At 40.9% G+C, this 18,211-nt stretch overlaps 1 long non-coding RNA gene across 1 annotated transcript in view; it reads right to left on the minus strand.

Moving 5' to 3' along the window:
* Positions 1-18,211, minus strand: part of LOC138354719 (uncharacterized) — a 590,624-nt gene that overhangs the window by 453,043 nt on the left and 119,370 nt on the right. The window lies entirely within an intron of this gene.

The following is an 18,211-nucleotide window of genomic DNA, read 5'->3' on the forward strand; positions in this document are numbered from 1 at the left end:
AATATTGATAGTACGGGCTGGTATCTCTCTAGCTTTGGCAACAGTGTCAGAGCCTTGATAACACGTTATCTTAAAATGATATCGTGTAGAGCATTGTTTAGTGAAGTTTGATGCCAAGTGCCAAATTCCTACCTTGTTCCAGATACCTACGTAAAATGCATCCCACATACCTTGTAATAGGTACTCTATAGTGTGTACCCGGTACTTTGTTCCACATTGGCTCATAAGACGACCTATGCTGGATGATTTTGTCTCCTGACGTGTTGCTTGTTAAGAAGGCTATCACGTGAGTCATTCCTTGACACTACTATATTTTTGTTGATTGAGTTCGTGGATCTTGTGACTAAGAATAAAATAAGTGTCGATAAATAATTCGAGTTAGTAATGTGATTCCTGTGGCGCAATAGTCTACGTCATCGGCTCACAACTGAGAATCCTGGGTTCGATCCACAAGCAGGTACCAGCCTGTCGTCATCAACAAAGCCCAGTGGCTCATTAATCCAGCTGCCAAACCCCCTGTTTATGAATGAAAAACGGTTTACACGGGACTCACAACTGATTTCGTTCGAACACTTCCGAAACAAGTGCTTCACTGACGAATTTTGTTCGAATCACAACGCTGTAAATGCTTCACCCACGTACTACAAAATACAAATAATCGCCAACAGAACCTATAAACCTAACCTAACCTAAGCCTATATATGTACAATATGCTAACATATAATATTAATTTACATTTGAGAAAATTCCCGTTTTGAATGAATAGCATATTAAAGTTTATGAATGCGTCTGTGGGGTCGACCGCTGAATGTAATGGACTTGAGTCGAGGACGGGTTATGTAAACAGCCCGTCCTTTAAATTGACCCAAAAGTGATTCTATGTACTCGCCAAACCCCCTATTTATGAATGAAAAACGGTTTACACACGCAACCCGTCCTCGACTCAAGTTCATTACATCCAGCGGTCGACCCCACAGACACATTCATAAATTTTAACATGCTGTTCATTCAAAACGGGAATTTTCTCAAATATAAATTAATATGGTAGCATATTGTGCATATATAGGCATAGGATAGGTTAGGTTAGGTGTTTAAGTTTTGTTGGCGATTATTTGTATTTGTAGTACGTAGGTGAAGCATTCACAGCGTTGTGGTTCGAATAAAATTTGTCAGTGAAGCACTTGTTCCGGAAGTGTTCGAACGAAATCAGTTGAGTCGTGTGTAAACCCGTTTTTTCATTAAAAATAAAAACAGGGAGGTTTGGCGGGTGCATGGAATCACTTTTGGATCTTTGTTTGGAGGACGGGCTGGGGGTTGCATCCTGGGCGGGGTCAGTAATTCGACCTTGAGCGCTGATTGGTGGGAGGTGGAGGATTGCCCCACACTCTTCGTTTTTTGCACGTGGTGATACAGGATATTGTGCATTTGTTCTCGATTATTGACAACGTCGAAGAAATGGCTGAGGCGGTATGCCCAAGTGGCAGTGAGGAGGACAGACAAGATGATAATCGACCGTTTGAATTAGTAGTGAACAAAAAGAAACGGAGAAATAATAACAGACAGCGAGACAGTGAGAGTGACGATGAGATTGCAAAGAGACCAAAGAATGAGACCCTACTCGGCAAGACTCAAGACAAGACAAGAAGGAAGAGGCTGTTGTTCCCTACAACATGCCAATTGAATTTCCACCAAAAGCTAGAGTGGACGGTACGTTTGGCTAAACAATGTTTGGAATACGAACCACTTTTCAAGGAGGGTCTTCACCGGCCCTACATAACAGTTGGGACTGAACAGGCCGTGGAACGCCTCACGACGGTTGGATTTGAGAATGTAGTGATGGTTCCTCCAGAAGAAGGTATGTTGCACACAAAGATCATAGTTTTCAAGTTTCCAACTTATTTGGATCCTGACTGTCTTCTTCTTAACAATGATAATGTTGTCTGGGCCAAGAGGAACAGTGTTCGTGGTGACAAACGAAGCCAGGTTGTTGCCTTGGTAAAGGGTGAGGCGCCGGAGAAAATTTTTGTGCAAGGACTAGGCTATAGGAACGTTGCAAAATACGTTGAGGAGCCTATACTGTGCATGAAGTGTTCACGTTGGGGACATATGGCATGGAAATGCCAGTTTGACCCCAGGTGTCGGTATTGTGGGAAAAATCACGACTCGCGAGAGTGTAGAGTCAAGATTGAAAGAAGTGAAAAGATTATCCCATTTTGTTGCAACTGTCGAGGCAGCCACAATGCTGGTTCCTCTCTATGCCCCATGAAGCCTCATCTGAAAGAGACTAGAACGGGTCCTACAAGCAGGATAGATGTATCCTCGCAGCAAGGAAAAATTGTGCAAGAGGAACATGGAGGAAACAGTTGGAAGCCAACGGCAGCCCCTATGATCAATGTGTGGGAAAAAGGGACGGAGAAAGTAAAGGCGAGCTTAGGGAAAGTACATCATGCAGTGGAAAAACTGAAACCTTGTGACGACAAGGTTCAGGACAATATGGTCACCTCTGAGGTTGGTAATCAAATTTTGGAGTATCTAAAAAAACTAGATAAGAGGATTGAGGCATTGGAAAAATTGGCTATGGAAGGTGGACGGGGTAAAGATGGTGGTGAAACAGGACGTGTAATTGAAAGTAAAACGAGACGTGAAATGGAAAGTGAAACGTGCGTAGAAGAAAGTAATGATGTGCATGAGGTAACGATGATAGAGGATAGTCAGGAGAATACACTTTCTAGTAGTGTTAGCGGTGTTCAACCTCCTGTTGTGACAAATGGTGAAAGAACGGTTAAAGTAAAACGGGTTACAGAAATAACAAAGAAAATAGATATGAAAAATATTACCTTCGATGTTAGTAGTAGTTGTGAAGGTGAGGAGAAAGAAAAAATGTTACGGTGTTGGAAGGAAGTTTCTAAGGTACTCTTGTATCTCATGGAATGTGACGGACAGGGCAAAGGTAGTTTTATTATTAATCATGGATGAAAGTAAATTGAGAATATTATCTTGGAACATTAATGGATTAAAAACTAGAGCAGTGGATGTACACTATTATACTCTTAGAGAGGATATTGACATAGTAGCACTCCAGGAAACTGGGGATAGGGATGGTAGCATACTGAGGCTAAATGGCTATAGAGGCTTTCACTTATATGCTGATGGAGGAACTAGGGGGGTCTCATGTTATGTCAAAAGTACCATACCTGCCGAGATAACTGGAATTCCTCAGAGATATAGAGGTATTGAAAGTATTAGCTTGCGGATACAATTAAAGGACCGAGAGTTAAATTTCATTAATCTATACATCTCTGATAGCTCCCTTGATTTACGATACTTGCCAGATTCCTTCTTTTCTGAAGATACACTTGTGGTAGGGGATTTTAATGCCAGACATCCAGCTTTAGGATCAAGGGGTAAAGCAAATAGGAATGGTTGCAGATGGTACCAGTTTTTGCAGGAACATGAAGATGTTCAACTGCTGGGCGAGCCCTCTCCTACTCATTTGAGGGGAGGGAGATTAGATTATGCTTGTTTAATAAATGCTGAGGGCATAGAGGGGAATTGTCTTACTGTGGATGAAATGCTAAGTGATCATTTTGCATTACAAATACAGCTTAAACTAGATAAAAAGCATGCCTGCCTTCAGAGGAAAAGGTTAAAGTTTAATGAGGGAGAATTAAGGGGTCTTGTCGGCCATATTAAGTCTTGGTATGATACTTATAAGCCGGTTTCGGCAGAAGCATTTTATGAAGATTTAATTAAGGAGGTAGATGTATTTAATGCAACATTGAACCGGAAACCATCTAGTATAAAAAGGCATCCCCCCAGAAAAGAAAATTATACACATGACAAGATGCTTAAGGGGTGGACATTAACAATGAGGAGAGCTCACAGGGATTGGAATAGGAATGGTAGGACTGAGGAAGGGAAGAATGCTTTACTGGCAGTTGCTAGGCTGTGTGGGGAGAAGAGAAAGGAAATTAGGAGCAAGTATTGGCAGGAATTTGCAGAGAAAGTTGGGAGTAACAGAAACTTGAAGGAAATCTGGCAAGACGTAAATAAAATAAGGGGTAAAAAGCACAATTTTGTTGCACATCCAGACCCGCAAGGAATTGCAAATGAGCTCGTAAATAAATGGGCGGAAGCTGCCAAACTTAGTTCATTACCCGCTGTAACGAGAGAGTCATTAGATTCTTGGAAAGATCTAAGAAAGGATTTTATACTTATAGCAGGTAACAGTGGTGATGTCACTTGCACAGGTATTACCAGAGAAGAACTAATAACGGCGATTAAAGTTGGGAAATCTACCGCACCTGGGGAGGATGGAGTTACTTATGAAATACTTAATGAACTTGCCACTATGACGAAAAGCCCACTTTTAGACCTCTTTAATATTAGTTATAAAGAGGGCAGTATTCCCAGTAAATGGAAAAAAGCTATGATCATCCCTATCCCTAAAGCCAATGGAGAGTATAGACCTGTGTCTTTAACCTCGTGTTTTTGTAAAATGATGGAGAGGATCATTTTAAATAGACTTTTATATATAATAGGTGATCAGCTGTCTAGTAATTTGTTCGGGTTCCTCAAAGGAAAAAGTACCTCTGATTGTATTATTAAATGTCTAGCTAATGAAAATGATTATTATAGAATTTTCATTGATTTACAAGGAGCTTTTGATAAAGCCAACAAAGAGGTTATTTTATATGAATTAGCTAGTCTTGGTGTTAAAGGGAAATTATTGCGCTGGATAGGGGATTATCTTTACGAAAGGAAGGCTCAGGTGTGGTATCAAGGTTGTATGTCAGGTGTGAGGTCTTTTGAACTCGGCACACCTCAGGGAGGAGTTTTGAGTCCCACCCTGTTTAATGTACTAATGAATAAGATAGCATCTGAGAGATACTCAAATGGGGTAACTCCGATCATATATGCCGATGATATTTTATTTCAGGGCAAAGATATTTCAAAGGTTCAAACAGTGTTGGACAATTTCGGAAACCTGTGTCACCATATGGGATTGGTGGTTAATGAAAACAAAACTAAGTTTGAATGTAGAAGTCGGAGCCCCATTGTTTTGAAAATAAACGATAAAAATATAGAGAGAGTTAATATATATAAATATTTAGGCATATATGTTGGATATACCCATGAGAGTTTGGAAGCTGAGATGAACAGACTGTTGGGTCAATGTCGGAAGAGATTACAACCTCTGAAGGCTTTGGCATGCTGTGGAAAGGGAGTGGGAGTCCCTGTGCTACGAATGTTATACTTGAGTACTGTAAGATCTCTTATTGATTATGCTGCACCTGTCATTTCTTGTTTTGGTAAAGGTAGGATGGGCAAGTTGGAGAAGGTACAAAATGAAGCAATGAGAATTATCTTAGGATGCCCAAGAAATGCTATGATTGAGATAATGAGGATGGAGTTGAATCTGCAGAGTATTGGGGATAGAATTTCAGAGATAAATGTAGCCTCTGCCATTAGATTAATGAGAGGTGGGGGAGCTAATGAATTAATCCTCTCGGTTCAAAAGGTGGGAAGTAGTGAACAGTGTATGATGAAGAGAGTATATATGAATAAATTATGTTATAATGTTATAAAGTATGATGTTATTACAGAATGTATTGCTGTGCCCAAGAGAAAATTTACACCACCATGGGAGGATTGTAATGTAGATGTAGTAATTACTCCCTTGCATAAGAAAAAAAGTATGTATGAAATAGGAGAGCTGAGGGCAACATATGATTGTATAATTAGAAAACTGCCTACGGAAAACACTCTACATGTATATTGTGATGGGTCAGTAGCTAGGGATGGGAAGGCAGGATGTGGAGTCTTGATCAGGGAGTACACTGACATCGGCACTGTAGATACTGTTATTGGACGCCGCTTAACTGACAATGTCTCTTCAACGCAGGCTGAACTCCAAGGAGTATTAGCAGGATTACAGGAAGTAGTCAAATGTGGAAAAAATGCTTGCTTCTTTATTGACAGCAGAGGAGCGTTAGAGTCTTTAAATAGCAGACGCCCAGTATACCAGAATATTGTGATAGAGTGTAGAGAGAATGTTAAAAGACTAGAAAAAACTGGGTATAAAGTAAGATTCATGTGGATCCCTTCACATGTGGGAATACTGTTGAATGAGGTAGTTGATGACATAGCGAAGAGAGCCACTGAAAAAACTCTTGTTGATGTTGTATGTCAGTTAACCTTGAAACAAATAAAAACAAGACTCAAGGTGATTCAGGAGGGTGAAGAAATGATAAAGAGAATGGCAATGGTGGACAGTAGTAACACACTTAAGAATTATTCAATAATAAATACAAATTCGTCCTTCACTTATGGTAAAGGAAAGTCTACTTGGAAGGATTCAATTTACATGAGATTACGATTAGGATATAAATATATCTGGCAATACGGTGTTGATGTCAGTGAAAAAGATAAGGAGTGTAAATTATGCAGTATGCCGTCCGCCCACACCTTAGAACATTATGTATTAGAGTGTCACCTTATTGAAAAATATAGAAATAAGGAAATAAATAGTGTACCACATCAAATTGTTTGGATGTGTGATAATGGTATAATAGACAGTATACTTAGGAGCTACAAGAATTTTGCCCCAAGAATGTAACAATTATATGCTGTACTTGCTGTATGCAATGTTAAATGGGATTCTTGTACTGCTATATGTCTATTTGTACTCACTGAATTTGTGCGCCCCTTGAGGGACTTGAAGTAGAGGGGGGTAGAAATAGCCTAAGCTACTCTATCCCTTTGAGATGTATTTATTGCTTATCTCAATAAACATACTTGAACTTGAATCGACCTTGAGGGGGGGGGGACCTTGATAAAAGCCTAACGTATATGAATACACTCTGGCTACCTGTCCCCCGACGCAATGATTTTTTTTTTTTAGATATATACAAGAGTTGTTACATTCTTGTACAGCCACTAGTACGCGTAGCGTTTCGGGCAGGTCCCTGGAATACGATCCCCTGCCGCGAAGAATCGTTTTTTCATCCAAGTACACATTTTACTGTTGAGTTAAACAGAGGCTACAGTTAAGGAATTGCACCCAGTAAATCCTCCCCGGCCAGGATACGAACCCATGACATAGCGCTCGCGGAACGCCAGGCGAGTGTCTTACCACTACACCACGGAGACTGTAAAAATCTCTGTCTGTAAAAAGGAATTATAATTAATAATAATTATTAAATTTCTATATAAAGTTAGGAGTAGGATAGGCTAGGTGTTTTGATTCTGTTGGTGATTATTTGTATATGAAGTACGTGGGTGAAGCGTTTACAGCATTGCGACTCGAACAGTCGTCAGTGAAGCATTGTTCGAAAAATGTTCGAACGTCATTAGTTGCCAGTCTCCGGACACCGGTAATTAAATTTGTGGTTCGAATATCTAAATTCAAATATCTAGAAGGTCAATCTAAATCACAAATGCAGGCGTCATGAAAAATGTTTATAGTGTCCCTGATTTATATTTGTAACAGAAAATGAAAAACATTTAGAAAACGAATGTGTTTAATGATAAACTTATATACTACACTTCAGTTTGTGAACGGCAGAAATGTTATTTATGAGGGAATCTGTGCAAGATTTGTTATCATAATAAATTAATAACACCAATTTCACCCACAGGGTTATAAACCCATAGAACCGCCTACCCGCTGAAGCCGTAAATGCCAAAACTGTGTTAAGTTCTAAAATCTATCTGAAAAATTATCAAGGCAAATGGGGGGAGGACCTTCGACAAGCCGCCGGCTTCCTGTCCTCGTCGAGGCCACTAGGGCTAGTGGTCGTCAGGTAAATAACAGGACGAATCTTGGCCCTCTCACTGCATGGTTTACAATTGCTGTCAATTATATCAAATCAAATCATATGTTTTTTTCAGGTAAAAGTACATACAAGATGAGTTACAAACATAATGTTGGATTTCTAGAAAGAGCTAGTACATATAATGCCTAAAGCCATTAATACGCACAGCGTTTCAGGCAAGGAGTGGGGAAAAAACTTAAGACTAAAACTTAATGTTAATTGAGATCAAAGCATAAAATTAAGTTGGCCAACAAACAGTATTGTTTGAAAATAGCAAGATGGGTTGACATTTAGGGGGTAAGGTAGGTTACATGGAGTTTATTAGGTAGTACTTTGTTTTTCTCTTAAACTGGTTGAGAGAGGTACAGCCTTTGACATAATTGGGAAGGTCATTCTACATTTTGTGTCCCCTGATTTGCAGAGTATTTCTAGTTTGGTTTAAGTCGCACTCTTGGAATATCAAACAGGAATTTGTTTCTGGTGTGGTGCTCATGGGTTCTGTTACAACCTTCTAGGAAGCGTTTAAGGTCAGGATTGGCATTACAGTTCAGAGTTTTAAATATATAGAGTACACTTGAGAGAATTAAATGTGGAGTGACAATATCTGACATATTCAAAGATTTAAGTCGGGGTACTGAGTGCTGTCTGGGGCCAGAGTTTGTTATCGTTTTAATAGTAGATTTGTGTTGAGTAATTAGAGGACGTAGATGATTTTGGGTGGTAGAACCCCAAGCACAAATACCATAGTTGAGATGAGGATAGATGAGAGAGTAATAGAGCGTTACCAGGGCAGGGCGAGGTACATAATATCTGATCTTAGAAAGAATGCCAACAGTTTTTAAAGAAATTTGCTATATTTTGAATATGGCCCGGGAAATTCAGCCTGTTATCGATGAGAACACCAAGGAATTTACCATCTACTTTGTTACTAATATGGATATTGTTTATTCCTAGATTAATTTGATCTGTGGATTTATTACCAAACAAAATTTAGAAGGTTTTGTCAATGTTAAGGGTGAGTGTATTAGCAGGTAGCGAAAGATGAATTTTAATTAGTTCAGTATTCACTGTAACATTCAGAGCAAGAGGGTTAGGATTGGAGAAAATGAAGGTTATGTCATCAACAAATAAAATTGGTTTGAGATGTTGAGAGGCATTTGGAAGGCCATTAAAGTACATGAGAAAGAGGAGAGGGCCAAGTATGCCGCCCTAAGGAACACCAATGTTGATAGGTAGGACGGGAGACCTGGAATCATTCATAGAAGGGATAGATATCCCGTAGCATATCCCGTATTGCCTTTCCCATCCTTCTTATGGGAGTGAGTAAATGTAGTTTTATAGTACACCGGAGGTCGGTTATCGCCAGGAAAATGGCGACTTATCTTCATACTAACGAGTTCGTCAAATTGTTGTATTTGTTATTCAATAATTTGGAGCATTCTTTGGTGTTCATGGTACAAGAACTGCCAAGGAGAACTGTGCCACAGGACTCTTTCCCCTCTCCATATCCTCCCCTTCCTTATCTCCTCCTCCTCCCCCTTCCCCATTCCAACTCCCCCCTACTATCTCCTCCGCCCCGTCCCTAGCTCCCCTCCACCCCACAAGTGACTCAGCAAGTCTCGGGAACATTGATGAGTCACACAGACGTTGGGAAGTGAAGTTTAGTGTTGGTGTTGATGATAGAGAAGCATTGACACCCCAGGATATCAGTCCCTTCCTCCACCTCTCCCCCCCTTCCTTCTTCTCTTCCCCCTTCATTCCCTCCCTCTCATTCTCTCTCTCTCCCTCTTCCTTCCCTTCCCTCCCTCCCCCTCGTCCTCTCTCCATCTCTATCCCTTTCTATCCATCCTTTCGTGCCCCATTCCCTCACTCCCTCTTTACCACGTTCTCGGCCCCTTCCCTCTCTCCCTCCCGGCCCCATTCCTTCCTCCCTCAATCCCTCCCAGTCCAGTCCATCCCTGCCTCCTTCCCTCACCTTTCCTCCCTCATCTCGCAGTGGTAGCGCTCATTGTCACACCTGTTGGGCACGCCACGGACAGGTGAGTGGAGGTGATGAAGTCACTCTGTGTAGGGTGATGACGTCACTGTGTGTAGGGTAATGATGTCACGTGTGTAGGGTAGTACACGTCATTTGTGATAACGTCACCATGGAAGGATTATTTGGAATGGTTAGTTGGCGGTCATGGGGACAGCAGGAGCCGGTAAACCAGTTGATTAAAGGTTGAAAGGCAGGGCCCGAGAGCTAAAACTCAACTCCAACAATCACATACATCTGAAAACGTGTACAAACTGCAGAGAGCCGGAGCATGTTAAATAAGCAGAGCCGGAACATGTCAAATTCTAACTGTAACTAACTGTAACACTGTAACTTAATTTTAGGTTATGATTCAGTGTTCCTAACACATTAACATTGGAGCATGTGAGCGTTTGTTTTAATCCCATGAGAGTGTAGAGTGAGGACGAGGATTCTCTCAGCACATTTGTAGTTAAAAACAAATGTGTTTTGTCCTGACTCACTTAAGTAAATTAGTTTTAGTAAGCATTAGGCTACGTTGTATAAAACTGGGAGAAAGTGGTTTTCTGCTCTCATATTGCAGCACCGAGTGACGACACTCATGGTGTAGGTGTGAGTGGTGGGCTGTGAGTGTGAGTGGTGGGCTGTGGGTGTGAGTGGTGGGCTGTGGGTGTGAGTGGTGGGCTGTGGGTGTGAGTGGTGGGTTGTGAGTGTGAGTGGTGGGTTGTGAGTGTGAGTGGTGGGTTGTGAGTGTGAGTGGTGGGCTGTGTGGGTGTGAGTGGTGGGCTGTGAGTGTGAGTGGTGGGCTGTGGGTGTGAGTGGTGGGCTGTGGGTGTGAGTGGTGGGCTGTGGGTGTGAGTGGTGGGTTGTGAGTGTGAGTGGTGGGTTGTGAGTGTGAGTGGTGGGTTGTGAGTGTGAGTGGTGGGCTGTGTGGGTGTGAGTGGTGGGCTGTGGGTGTGAGTGGTGGGCTGTGGGTGTGACTGGTGGGCTGTGGGTGTGAGTGGTAGGCTGTGGGTGTGAGTGGTGGGCTGTGAGTGTGAGTGGTGGGCTGTGTGGGTGTGAGTGGTGGGCTGTGGGTGTGAGTGGTGGGCTGTGGGTGTGAGTGGTGGGCTGTGGGTGTGAGTGGTAGGCTGTGGGTGTGAGTGGTGGGCTGTGAGTGTGAGTGGTGGGCTGTGTGGGTGTGAGTGGTGGGCTGTGAGTGTGAGTGGTGGGCTGTGGGTGTGAGTGGTGGGCTGTGAGTGTGAGTGGTGAGTGTGAGTGGTGGTTATGAGTGAAAGTGAGTGTACGTGATGCCAGAGTTTAAGTGGTGTTGTGATAGTGAGTAAGAAGGAATGGCTGTGAGTATACAAGAGTATACTTTACAAGACTGTAATTACCATATTATGTATCCTCACATTCCCAATGTACCTTCTTATATATGTATAAATAAATAAATAAATAAATAAATAAGAGGCATGAGTACCCTATGATTATAAAAGCAGGACTGGTACCATGCCAGACAGTTCCTTCTGTCTTTAAAGTCTCTATGAAATGTGGGATGACAATAGACTTGTCTATTACGGTGAGGAAATTGGGTGCTTAATTCTTTACCATTTTTGAATGAAGTTATATATTGAAATTTGTTAAGGAAGATCCCTGTGTACACTAAAAAAATCAACTTGTTCAATTACCCCCTCTATAAGTACTGACCGCATCGGAATTGAGTGGAAATATTCACAAACAAATCTCCATGTATATATATGTGTAAATACTTTGTAAATATAATCAGTGGTGGGCAGGTAAATATAGGGGCGGAAACCTGGTTGAAAGAATTCATTCAATATTGACAGCTTTAATATAAACAACAACCTATATAAATATTATGCCCTTCATAAAGAACTCGAGAGAATTGGCCATCGGTGAGTTTTATTACGAATTCATATACTCAACCTTATTGGGCCGAGAATATGAATATACCAATTTCAGCTATTGCTAATATAATTTCGGTAATGATGTTGGGTTCCAACTTTCTCCCCCTGTGAAAGTATCGCTGAACTTTCTAATCTTATAACTCGGTCATTTCCTTGAAAATGTTATCAGTGGATGGGTGTAAATGTGATGGGCCGGGCCTAGGCCTCATCAATGGATGAATCAAGAGAAATTTTTACTTAAAACTCCAAAATGCTTGGCATTAGGGTGGGGGCTTTAGTGGGGAAATGTTCATAACCTTTCGAAGAATATCATTACATTTCAAGTTTTACAAATACAATGTATTCTAGAGCATAAGATTGATGATTTCCGATGATTTGTAGCGTCGATGAATAATGGTGTGGGAAAGGATACATAGACATAGTCTGGTGCCAAATGGCATTTATATACATGTCTAGAATAAGGGTTTTGCAGAAAGATTGAACCGCCAGCTGTGTCATCAATGACGTCAAATTATTTCCCAAAACCACTAGATGAACATATATAACTAGCTATTAGACCCTCTAGCGAGCGGCGGGGAGATTATTCCCAGTCATGATAGGGTTAAAAATAGTCTCAAAATAGGACATGAAGGGCTAAAAGTGTGCCAGAATAACAGATAATTAACAAAAGATAGGAGTGGGTGGCGGTAGAGGGCAAGGAGGAGTGCCATGCGTGCGCAGGCTAGGGGTCTAGGGTACCTCCTCCCCCCCCCAGAACTGTCACTCGTGTTTGGCACCCAGAGTATCGATTTTTGGCCAGTGTTCAGTTGGATACTGTTCATGCCACGAGTGGAATATGTATCTTGGTGTGTAAACCCCCTTGATTGAGTTACCGAAGCAGTGTCAGTGAGGCTGAGAGGACCGCGGCAAGATGACCAAGGACAGGCTAGCAGCGCTCAGAGCCGTGAGTATATCCTCGGCGTCGTCTGCTGCCTCATATTACCTCAATATGGCACCTTGTCTGCCTCACACACTCACACACACGCCCCCCTGGCCCCTCTACCACGCCTCCATTATGCCCATTCACGCTTACACTCCCCTTTACACACGCAAACTAACGACTCTTTTTTTTTTTCCCTTAACACGTATCCCTTTAAATGGCAATTAATGGCACTAGGGAGTGCCGTAGGCTGGGTGGCACTCTTGTGTCTACAGGAGACGCTAGGGGGGTGTCGGGACAGGTCGCCCCTTTGTAGTTAGACGCTTGTTTTATAGACTTTCTGGATAGGTTTTGTAAAAGTTGAATTAGGTCACGATATCCTAGTTATATGCCTATTTTAGGTTTGATCAGAGTATCTTAGGCCAGGCCATGTTAAGTAGATATTGTTATTTTAAGTGAGACTTAGACACATTGCAGACACTCTCCCGGCCTCTATCACAACCATATTCCGCACTACAACCTACAAATTAATTAAATGTACACAAATTAAATATCTGAGTAAAATAATACAAGCCAGAGTGATGAATTTGGTACACTGGGGATGTGGTCAAATTGTGCAACACCCATTTCGACAAAACTCGTTTTCCGATTGTCGAAACGGTATATATATCACTAGATTAGACCCCGTGGTTAAATTCCATAAACCCATACAGTTCCCGTGGTGTAGTGGTTAAGACACTCGCCTGGCATTTTGCGAGCGTTTTGGCCTGGGTTCGTATCCTGGCCGGGGAGGATATACTGGGCGTCAATCCTTAATTGTAGCTTCTGTTCACCAAACAGTAAAATGGGTACCTGGTTGTTAAACGATTTGGCAGGTCGTATTCCGGGGAACATGGGATTAAGGACTTACCCAAAATGCTATGTGTGCTAGTGGCTGTACAAGAATGTAAGAACTCTTGTATATATAAATATAAAAAGATTAAGGTGTATTGGCTTGGGTTACGATGTGTTAGGCTAGGTTAGACTTTTTTGGTTCCCGAACGCTTTGTTGTATGCTACATAGTTTTCCTGGGTTGGCACCTACTTTTGGGAACTGATTACTTTATTAAATATAATAATTCATTGTGTAGGAAGACAGGCAGCCAGTGGATATATACATGTTAGGCTTATGTCGAGGTCTCCTCCCCTGGGGTCGAATTACTGACCCTCCCCCAGGATGCAACTCCACAGCAAGCTGACTAATTCCTGGGTACCTAGTTACTGCTAGGTGAACAGAAGCATTTAGCGATAGGAAATGTACCAAACCATTTCTGTCCCAGCTGGGATTCGAACCCGGAATTCCCGGTTGTGAGTCTAGAACAAATCTGACTGTAGTACAGAAACCTTTGTCAATTCATTTACTGTAACTGCTTATTACTCTGTTTTATGTTCTGTGTATTCCATAAATCAAAAATAATTTTTATAGGTTGGTTTGGGTCGGGATAGGTTTGTTTCAGTTTGGTAAGGTTCGGTTGGTTTTAAGATCTGTTGATGAACTGTTTTGTGTAGGAGGTACAGTAGTGTGTGCGTGTGCTTGGTGCTGTGATGCTGTATCGAATGAAATTTTGCAATATTGTTGTTTTCTCTGCGTCCCTACTTCTGATAGCTAGGAAGTTATTAATACCTGTATATGAATCCAAGTTATTTCTTTGGCAGAAGTAAATCATTTTAATGCTGGCAAATTTTGTGTACAAAAATAACTGTAAATGTTGCTAGTTTTGCCTACTCAGTGGTTGAAATTGATTGTGGTATACAAATCTTAATATATTTTTAACACTAAAGCTTGTTTAACTGATTTTATACAGTAAATAATTTCTCAGTTGTCTGAGGAAGTCTATGTACTAAGGGTTATGAAGGCACCTCTCCCTCCCCCCCCTCCCCCCCCCTCCCCCCCGTCAGATCAACTTTAACCAGAATGCCACCCACAACGGTTCCCCCCCCCCCTCTTGGGTACCTATTTACTGCTAGGTGAACAGCGGCATCAGGTGAAAGGATATAATGTGGATGACTGTTTCTGTTGAACCGAGAACACTCAATTGTTAGCCAAGAATGTAGACTACTGTGCTACAGGACCCCGTGACAAATGACTGCCTAAGGTATTCAATGTGTTAAGCTCTGAGCCCATGATGCATGCAGGCAATGGTATAACCTAGCAGGAGAATACTTATCCAGATGTGGTACTGATTAACTACCTAAGACTACCAGCCTCCGTGGTGTAGTGGTAAGACACTCGCCTGGCATTCCGCGAGGGCTTTGTCATGGGTTCATATCCTGGCCGGGGAGGATTTACTGGGCGCAAATCGTTAACTGTAGCCTCTGTTTAACTCAGCAGTAAAATGTGTACTTGGTTGTTAAAATGATTCTTCACGGTGGGGATCGTATTCCAGGGACCTGCCCGAAATGCTACGCGTACTAGTGGCTGTACAAGAATGTAACAACCCTTGTATATATCTAAAAAAAAAAAAAAAAAAGAAGAAAAAAAAAAATTAAGCTACAGGCGTTAGTTTCTTTGTTATAGACCGAAAGCCTGTGGCTTATCATTTTACCCTAAGCCAATGACTAAACCTCCAGAATGCCACCTACTTGTACAACTGTTGCCCAATTCCCAGGTACTATACCTATTTACAACTAGATATTAGGAAAAAAGGTACATCAGGTGTAAGGAAATGTGCTCAAATGAATTGCCTTGCTCGAGAATTGTACTCTATGCATAATTATTAAAGAAACACGGATAAGTTTCAGAGTATCCGGTAACAAGTTGGGTAGAGCGCGACCTTATTTGGCTAGTTAAATAGGTTATTTGGGTAATTATATAAAAAAATTATTTATTATAAAATATAGGATTTTGGATTCAATCCTATAAATAGATTCTGTTCAAATGATTGCTATTTAGTTCTTTGAATACCGTATTTTACCTGCTGGAAATGTTAAGCTATGAATACTGGCTTATGACTCAAATATGTTGAACTTGTAACTCTTAATCCAAATGGTTACTACGTACTGTGATTGTCGCATAATTACAGTCTCTGTGTACTGTATAAGCTTTTATTAGTGTATCAAGAGAAGAAGGGTCGATACTTGTTGTGTAAGGTTTCAGTTTATTAAGGCTTGGATTTTGTATATTTTATATTAATGATTTTCTCAACTTATGTTTTAATTTGTTCTGCGGAACTGTACTGTATATTGTGTTATGAGCATAAAGTTTACTTTTAATCCTGAAAAGATATATAACAAAGTTTAGTAATTAAATGTCCTTTGTTTTAATTTAATGTTAAGCAGGCAACTAGTTTTAGGCAAAATTTAATGGAAAAATAGGCAATTTAGTTTTACTTATTTTGACAAAAAAAAAAAAATTCCTTGTACGTTAAGTACATTACTTTATAATGGTGCCGTCATACAAAAATGTGGAGATGCCCACTTCATTTTTACACATCCAGGTGTTGAAGTTCTTGATAAGATAAGACTTACGAGATAATAATAAGCACATACTTTACCAAAAACACAGTTCTATTATTTATAAATTATTTACAAAGGAAGATGGTTTACTGAATACTGTATTGTATTTTTATTTGAAGTGTCTCTTGTACTGTATGTATTGCATTTTTGGCAAGACTAAATTTTTAGGAATTCAGTTTCTGGAATATTTTGCATTGATTGCTATGAAGGAGGAGCAATTCTTTCTGAGTATATTGCTCATTTTATGATGGTAATTATCTAGCATTGTTGATACCAGTTACAGTTTTGTCTGTATTAATTTGCGAAGTGTGTTAGAAGCTTTGTTTAGGATGTATTATAAGTCGGCAAGCACCATGTTAGTAGTAATAATGAATTGCATTCAGTGGAAATAGTTATGTTTTGTATTGTTGGGGATAGAAAGCCTAAAACTTTTAGAGAGTCAATCCCCGCTGCCTTCCCAGGTCGACGAGAGACCCTCCCCATGATACAACCCACAATAGTTAATAGGTGAACAAAAGACTCATGTACTGTACAGTGTGGTATTTCATGCCTTTCACAGGGGCCTGACAGCTGAGTGGACAGCACTCAGGATTCATAGTCATAAGGTTCCGAGTTCGATCCCCGGCAGAGGCAGAAACAAATGGGAAGAGTTTCTTTCACCCCTGATGCACCTGTTCACCTAGCAGTAAATAGATACCTGGGAGTTACAGCTACTACAGGCTGCTTCCTGGGGGATGTGTAACAAAAAGAAGGCCTGGTCGTGGACTGGGCCACGGGAACGCTAAGCCTTGAAATCATCTCAAAATAAGATGCCTAGGAGACTGACATAGGTCCAATTGGATATGAGCTAACTGAGTTATCTTGAGGTTATCTTGAGATGATTTCGGAGCTTTTCTTAGTGTCCCCTGCGGCCCGGTCCTCGACCAGGCCTCCACCCCCAGGAAGCAGCCCGTGACAGCTGACTAACACCCAGGTACCTATTTACTGCTAGGTAACAGGGGCATTCAGGGTGAAAGAAACTTTGCCCATTTGTTTCTGCCTCGTGCGGGAATCGAACCCGCGCCACAGAATCACGAGTCCTGCGCGCTATCCACCAGGCTACGAGGAGCCCTCAGGGTACATCAGCATTCACACTAAAAAAGAGTAGACAATATCTCAATACTGTACTCCCACAAATGTTTGAAGCAGGGGAACAGAATGAATTATGGATATTTCCATAATGTCGAAAACAAATTTGAAGAGCATTCATAAATGGACTCATTAGCCCCAGGTCTTGATAGAATTTAATCCAAAATAATCAAGGAACTGGCAGATGAACAGTATCTCCCACTGAACTCATTTTCAGAAAATCTCTGAACCAATGTTTAGTTCCCCTAGCTAAGAAACGTGCAAATGTCACTCCTCTCTTTAAAAAGGGAGAAAGAGCTTGAAAGAAAAGTACTGACTGATCAGCCTAACCTCACACATGTGTGTAAGCTCATGGAGAGAATCCTTTGAGAAGGAATTGTTCACCATTTCATAATGCACAGTTTAGCAAAATCAATGCAACATGGTTTTGTTAAAAATAAATCCTGCCTTACTAACCTGCTCACCTGTTTTAAAGATGGTAACAGGTATTTAAAATAAGGACTTCAGCAGACACTCAAAATGTGTAGTGGTAAGTCGTCTGTTTATGGCCACTGGTGCCTAAATAATCTATAGCAAATACACTGTTTAATATATAAAAAAAAAATCACAAATATCAGGAAGTCATAAAACATACAGTCTGTAAATGTATTATTTGCACTGTATTTTTAAACTCCATTGTATTATTTAAACTGTATTTTTAAACTTGTGTGTGACATGAGCACACACAATGTATGTAAGCATCTGGATGCCACTGGTTTCACCCTAGACATGGGAGAAACTATATTGTTAAAAGTTTGCTGGAAAGTCTATTGTTAAGTGTTTTGGCTTCAATCTTTTTTTTTTCTTTCTCTCCTGGGCAAGCATTTTTGACTGACAATTTAGAGCAATGGGCAAGAAGGATGCTTTATAGTTTGCTTTACAGAATATA

The sequence above is a fragment of the Procambarus clarkii genome, chromosome 64 (genome assembly GCF_040958095.1).
Source record: "Procambarus clarkii isolate CNS0578487 chromosome 64, FALCON_Pclarkii_2.0, whole genome shotgun sequence".
Taxonomy (NCBI): domain Eukaryota; kingdom Metazoa; phylum Arthropoda; class Malacostraca; order Decapoda; family Cambaridae; genus Procambarus; species Procambarus clarkii.